This window comes from Mustela putorius, unplaced genomic scaffold (assembly GCF_011764305.1).
Source record: "Mustela putorius furo isolate JIRA1106 unplaced genomic scaffold, ASM1176430v1.1 tig00003836_pilon_pilon_pilon, whole genome shotgun sequence".
Taxonomy (NCBI): domain Eukaryota; kingdom Metazoa; phylum Chordata; class Mammalia; order Carnivora; family Mustelidae; genus Mustela; species Mustela putorius.
Genome location: NW_025421989.1, coordinates 4,793,936 through 4,801,676, shown reverse-complemented (window position 1 = coordinate 4,801,676; position 7,741 = coordinate 4,793,936). Strand labels below are relative to the sequence as shown.

At 41.7% G+C, this 7,741-nt stretch overlaps 1 pseudogene; it reads left to right on the top strand.

The window, feature by feature from the left end:
* Positions 1-879: 879 nt before the first annotated feature.
* Positions 880-7,274, top strand: LOC101682246 (annotated as a pseudogene).
* Positions 7,275-7,741: the final 467 nt, after the last annotated feature.

The window sequence follows — 7,741 nt, the reverse complement described above, 5'->3', positions numbered from 1 at the left end:
ATCGAGAGAGATGGTTTGCTCCCTTCCTGGTAGAGCCGTTTTTCTCTTTGTCTTAGTCCCCGGTTTTCATTCATTGCTCTTATTGAAAAAGTCTTTAAGAACATGTTCTACATCTCCATCGATGAAACATTTGAACATGGAGTTAAATTTTGCTTTATACTGGTTTGTTTTTCACAATCTTTGAGGAGAAAGGTCACGATGACGTTGCTTTTCAACGTTTCAACTTGGAGCAGGAGCAATGACTTCAGCTGCGGACCTGGTACTAAAGCAGAGTAGGGGCCCCCTCTCCAGACTGACCCAATGTCATCCTAAAATCTAACAAGATTCCCAGGGGATCCATATGGGTCTTAAAGTTTGGGAAGCACAAAAGTGAGGCAAGGCGAGGCATCTCCTTTTGCAAAGTCAGTCCAATGCTTTTCAAATTTGATCACATGTTTAAAATTACATAAAGAGATTTTGATATAGTTGTTCTATGGAAGCACTCACACTTTTAAAATGTATGCTTCCTTCGGGCTAATGTGCTACTGCCAAGATTAAGAACCGTTTTAATTAATATTGAGAAGTAAATTTTTTAAAATTTAAAATTTTTAAAAATCCCTGGGCTTTGCAAAAAAATGCAATATAAATGTTGATTTGTATGTACATATATACCCACACACACTCATAGGCAATTTTTCTTTTTTAACTGAACCAAACAGCTGATCATAGATGATTAGAATTAAGAAAAGAAAGTAACATAGGGGCACCTGGCTAGCTCAGTCACTAGAGCATGACTCTATCCTGGGGTTGTGAGTTTGAGCCCCATGTTGGCTGTAGAGATTATTTACAAATAAAATCTTTTTTAAAATCCTTAAAAAATACAAGTAGCATGAAATCAACATGAATCAAGTGGATGTGAAAGTATTTGCAACGAGAACCCAGACACTACGGGACGAAGTGGAGCTTGCAAATACGGAGAAGGCTTATCCGGAAGTGCCCTACAAGCATCTCGTTCTGAGTATTTACAGAGGCTGACACCTGCACACACCAAGACCTGAAGGAGTGGAGACGATTTCCTACCTGCAAGTCAACAGGCCCCCCGCCTCAGTTTCATGAGTGTTGGCAGAAGACTAGAGATCCCGGGTCAGAGAAGAAGGAAACATTATTCCTCACAGCACAACAGGAGCAGGAACACGACCCTATATTTCATCAGTTCTGCCTGCCCTGAGGTCCTTCAGGGTGAAGCAGATGTGCTGAGATGGAAGCCTACAGGGGCTGTGGGTTAAGTTCCAGGAGAGGAATTCTAAGCTTGAGGAACCTGAATGCGTTATTACACGAAGTAGACGCCGAACACCAGTGTGGTGCCGCCATCTTCCCAGGAACACATTTCGAGGGGACCACAAAACACAGCAGTCTAAATTATTGAAAACTCGGTTATGCAGACGTACTTTCCAATGAGGGCTCCTTAAAAAATGATTTTGTGTTTGCGTGTGTCCAATCAAGCCAATATTGTAAACAGGAATTCAAGTATCTGTGAGCATGCTTCTATCACTTTCATTAAATCATCTTTATAAACTGAGGTTCATTAAGTATGCCTTGACATTTAACATATTAATAAATACAGGTCAAATGTGAATGCATATGCACCGTGGTAAAACACTGAAACTGAAAATCTGTAAAAAGGAGATGATGACTTTATTGTTATCTTCTCACACAGGAATTTGCTGCTGACGTATGACGGAAGCAACAGACATGACAACGGGTATCCATTAAGTGATAATAATTTGCCAGGCAGTGCGCAAAGCTTTGTGTGTCAATGTCCCCTATAACTTACACAAAACCTTGGCACCCATTGTGTTATAGGCATAACTATTTCATGCATCAGGATGCAGATGTTGAGAGAGCCAGCCTAGTTCAAAAAGTCGCGTGAGTGGCAGCAAGGCTCTAAACACAGGACCAACCAAGTCATTCACATCTGCATTTTTGCTAATGAAAACACAAATAAAAAACAGCTTAACCAGGGACCCTAAAAACACCTGATTCTACAGACAAAGTAATGGTTTCATATTTCCCACACCTGGGTATACTCGAAACCATTATATTGTATTTCTGTTTACAGGGAATTGAAAACTATTTAAAAGAAGAAAACACCTAAATTTGTGTCGCCCAAGCTTTATGTAAAAATGACACAGTATTTATGGTCTCCTGGATGCGAGAAACACAGGCATATTTTCATCTGTTGTCTCACTTTATGAAAACAAAGAAAAATGTGCACGATCTCGATTTTTAAACAATTAAGCTTATTCTTTGCACTTCACTCCCATTTCCTCCTTATGCAGGCACACATTTTACAGCTGCAGTTCTTGCCATGAATAAAATTTGGGTTTTGTCTTTGTCATTTAATTGACACAAATATTTTGAGTGTCCTTATATAAACACAGAGATTATCATTTTAATGGCTGTCAGTTAGGTCTACCCGTTTACGAAAACGTTTCACACTCACCTATCCGCTAACATAGAATTGTTTTAATTCCCCTTTTCATTCTTTTGGGTTATTTCTAAACATATGTTTATATGTATATAAAAGCATGCATAACTATGGGGTATTTACCCTAAAGATACAAATGTAGTGATCTGAAGGGGCACGTGCACCGGAATGTTTATAGCATCAATTCCAGGAAAGCCAAACTATGGAAAGAGCCTAGATGCCCATCAACAGATGAATGGATAAAGAAGATGTGGTCTATATAGACAATGGAATACTATGCAGCCATCAAAAGAAATGAAATCTTACCATTTGCGATGACGTGGATGGAACTAGACGGTATTAATGCTGAGCAGAATAAGTCCATTGGAGAAAGACAACTATCATATGATCTCCCTGATATGAGGAAGTTGAGAGGCAACATGGGGGGTTGGGAGGTAGGGAAGGGAAAAATGAAACAAGATGGGATTGGGAGGGAGACAAACCATAAGAGACTCTTAATGTCACAAAACTAACTGAGGGTTGCTGGGGGCAGGAGGAGTAGGGAGAGGGTGGCTGGGTGATGGACATTGGGGAGGGTATGTGCTATGGTGAGTGCTGTGAAGTGTGTAAGCCTGACGATTCACAGACCTGTACTCTTGGGGCTAATAACACAGTCTATGCTAATAGAAATAATTAATAAAAAAGCATACACACACACACACACACATAGTTAACATGTTTCCACATATATTAGCCACACATATGTACGTAAAAGCAATATTAAACAGTGACGTCGGTATTCATTTCTAGCCACTTAAAAGGCTTTTATCAAATGGCCTTTCAGAAGCTTTGAACCAACACCGTGTGGTGACAGAACTTTCTTTATAAACGTAGTGGCACAGATTCCCATTACTTTCTATCCCCACACTCCAAATTTATTAACCTAAAATGGAACATCATTTTTTTTTTCTTTTTTGGTCTCAGTGTAACTGGCAGCAAAGAGCAAAGCCCGCCCAAGCTAACTCGAGATCTGCTGAGACACTGTTCCACCACAGCCGGAGGCAAAGGAAAATCTATAAGGCAGGGCTCGGAAGCAAAGAGAGGAAGAGAGAGCAGGATGAGAGTAGAAGGAGCTCCTTCATCATCCGTCAGCTCTGTGCACCGCCTGTCCTGTCTTCCAGGAAGACCTAACACAATCTTTTTGAGTCTCTCATGGGAACAAACTCTCCAGAGAGAACTCGAAGGGCTCTCCACCTTCCTTCGGCTCCTGCCCCGACGTCCCAACACCACAGCACACGTCTCCCCCCTCACCCCCCGCACACTGCTGACACAAGCAGGACTCGGAAGTGACAGAATTCTCAGAGAGGATGTTTCCTTGAAGGACATGCATCGAGATGCGCTGGGGGTCCAGGTAAAAGGCAGATCCTGCTCCTCCGCATTTCTAACGATCTCCCAAGTGATGCTCCTGATTGGGGGACCAGACCTTGAGCCACAAAGGAAAAGACCACCCGTTCTCCAACTTGGCTGCACAGTAGAATCACCACGAGTGGTTTAACATACTAATTTAAAAATAAAATAGATATATTTTTATTAACATAGAGTGTATCATTTGCCTTAGGGGTATAGGTCTGGGACTCATCAGACTTACACACTTCACAGCACTCCCCATACTAACTTAAACATCCGGAAGCTGAGAATGACATAGCTTCCCTACAAGGACAATTCTGTTCCCTAGTGGACCACGGGCAGTATCAGGAGACATTTTTTTTGTTATTACAACATAGAAAAGGGAGGCTAGGTTACACGTGTGGAAAATCTCGAGGTTAGAGATGCTGCTCAACAATTTGCAGAGCACAGGACAGCCCTGGAGAAAGCGTTATCCAGCCCCAACGTGAGTGCCTGCAAAGTTGAGGGACCCTTGGGGCACTTTACTCCAAATCACGCCTAGTACACCCGCTGTTTACTGGTACAAAATTAACATCAAAATACGGCACTGATGGATAATTGGCTAATATATGTGGAAACATGTTAACTGAGCAAATTGACTTTTTCTAACTGTGACAAAGACTAGAAGAAGCAAGTGGTGTATTTAGTTCTCTTTTCAAATACAACAGGACAAGAGAGGAGAAGTCTGCCTGTTTTGGCAAATTCCGGAGGACTTGCCTTTGAAACTTTCGTTTCATTGAAATCATGAATCTGACAAGGCAGATTTTGGAGAAAGATCCATCGTGCCGTGATGCTTTTAAATCTCAAATTCCACAGGAAGGGCTTCCGTGTGTTTTAACATGTTATTCTCTGCATTGTGCAGTGCAGCTAAGTGCTTCATAAACAGGGTGTTTTATGACCTCCTTGAAAAGTAAACGACCCCGCATCGGCAGGATGAAAGTGGAAGCTGCCTTGGACCACTGAATCAAAGAGATAAACTTAGCACTCTGCAGAAAGTTGCAGGGGATGCTTCTTGAGAACCACTCAGGAAGGGCTTTTTTATGAATTTTATTTCATGCAGTAGCTTATCTTGTATTTTCTGTATTTCCTTTGGAGTGCTGAAAAAATTCTTCACAGAAGGAAAAAAAAAAAAACCCTCAGTTGGCATTTTTACTGAAGCACAGAAACCAGATATACGAATCGAACAAATGAAAAGAAAGCACATTTGTCACCCAGGACTCCAGAAGCAAAAAAAAAAAAAAAAAAAAAAAAAAAAATCAAAACACTGGAAGACAGGAATTATCAGGAAGTTTTATATAACATTCCAGTAAATGACATTAATGGAAGCATTTTCGGTGCTGATGCCAACAGTTAACTCATAGCCCTCCCTAAGTTAAAAAAAAAAAAAATAGAACAATGACAATCAACTTTTTCTTTGATCATCAACTTTTGATGACTGTGTGTATACATATAGGTGTGTGTGTACATATATGTATATATACATATAGGTGTGTATACATACAAAATGTCTATGACACGTATTCACACACACACACAGACACAGAACTTGCAGGATGGACTTAAAACGCAGAGGATCACGTGTCAGATTTTTTTTTACATAAATATACTTTTAAGTTTAGGTTGAGTTTCCTCTATACACATGAAAATGCATCCTTTTTATTTTGCCACCTTATTATAAGATAAAGAGATGGAAAAGGAAAAAGAAAAAGAGTAGTTCAAGAGTAGACAGTATCACGAACAGATTGACTATTGTTTCCAATTGTTGAATTGATCAACCAATAGCCATTCCTGATTGCTAAATACTCAGAAGTCTGGGCCATGACAGAGACTCAGACTCCAAAAGAGCATATTTAAATACTTCTAAAATAGTCTACATATGAAACGGATTTCCTACGACCCCTGTTTTTTTTTTTTCAGCCTAAAAATTAAATTATAGTTACTCCCAGTCTGTCTTAAAAATCTTCCCAGGACATCACAAGGGAGCCTCTGAATTTCTGCAAGAACCTCTCTGTGTATTTCCTCCAAGCAAGAGCTGCCCCAGTTGCCCAGACCCAATCAAAGAAAAGTTCCCCCAATCCCAACCAAAGGAGTATCGTGGCGGTGGATTGGTGTGCACGGTCCACTTTTGAAGTCAGGCCACTTTGTAGAATGACCATGCACGATTTGGCTGGAGAAGCACTTTCTGGTTTGCGGCATTGGACCAACGTCCCAAAGGAATTTGTCGATTGTAACATCTTTGGTCCTACTGATGTGGCTGGAGAGGTTGCCTACAGAGCTGGCTTCTCTGACAAGACTCATGCTCACGCCATCACCATGGATTACAGCTCTGCCCATCAAACCCAAGACTACGCGTGTTGGTTTGATAACTTCTGGGCAGGGTGGTGGGGTCATGACCGTGAATGTCTGGAGGCTGTATTTATCATTCAAGGAAAATAAGGAACATGATGCTTGATCTTCATGAGGCCAAGACTTTGGGTCAGCAAGCACCCTTACTTAGTCTCTAGCTTCACACGAAATTTCCTATCATTAGAGCTCCCTGCAGTGGCCAAGTTCTCCACCAGTGAGAACATAGGTCACTGTGCAGATGGACTGACCACCGGCTTTGCTCTTTCCCAGATGGACTGGGATGAGTACACCTTGCCCTGACACAGCTTGGCCAAAAAGGCACAGGACTCCTCTCTGATGCTCCACTCTTCAGAGTACCAGGAAAAGATACAGATCACAAAGATGATGGCATTTCTCCTTCCTCTCTGAAGCAGATGGCCAAACTCAAAACTGCATTCATCAAGCCCTATGGCACACGAACAGCTGCAAATTCTTCTCTCCTGACTGATGGTCGATCGACAATGCTCCTTGCGGCAAAAGAAAAAGTTCTGGCCATGCACTGTCCTCCGAAGGCATATGGGAGAGATCTTGTGTATGTTTCTCAGGATCCAAAAGATCAAATTTCACTTGGACCCATGTATCCAAAAGTTCTGGAAAAGGCAGTATTAACAATGAATGATACTGATGTTTTGGAACCTTATGAAGCCTCATGATGTCTTCTGAAGCCTCATGACCTCTCATGATGTCTCATGAAGCTTTTTAAGTCAGACAGTGGCTCGTTTTAAAACTGTGGATTCTGATTAGTTTGCACATAACTATGTGGGAAGAAACACCAAAGTTGGATCACCTCCTTTGGAGGAGGTTTCATATGTAGACTATTTTAGAAGTATTTAACAATGGAGGTGGACCCTGGGACACCAATCTGGAGCTAATGGTTGCCAGGTGGCCAAGGCGGCTGCCAAGATCATGGAAGGAAGGAGGCCAGTAAGGCTTAGTGGCTTCCTGGGCAGCTGCAGGGCTGGGCTATGGTATATTGGGGCAAGCTAATCCAAGATAAGAGAAAAAAAGGTGACATGGGACACTCACTTTGGGCAGTGCCAAGTGAAATCTGGAGCTCCTAGCTCCACCTAGGAAAACACAAATTGTGACCTTCTGTGAAATACTTTGGAATGAAGCCTTACAGGTGTTCTGAGCTTTCCAGTAATCCTGGCTTACCGGTACTGCCTTTGGAGGGATTTTGTAGTGACCAGAATCTCACACCCTTAAACACCGACGTTTAAGCAACTATTTTTGGTCTCTAGTGGCTAACTGAGTGGTTGCAATTGGGGCAAGAGGTTAGCTGAGATTTGGAATCGTCTTTGCAGCATTTCCAAATTTCACCCCTTCCTATTTGGGAACTAAGGAGAAGTGTTTTCTATAACATACAAAGCGATGTGTCTAAAGAAGCTTACTTATGGAAAGAGAATTCAGTTTCCTGTGGCTGAAAACTTGCAGCGGATGTTTGCATATAGAAGTATCCTGTTA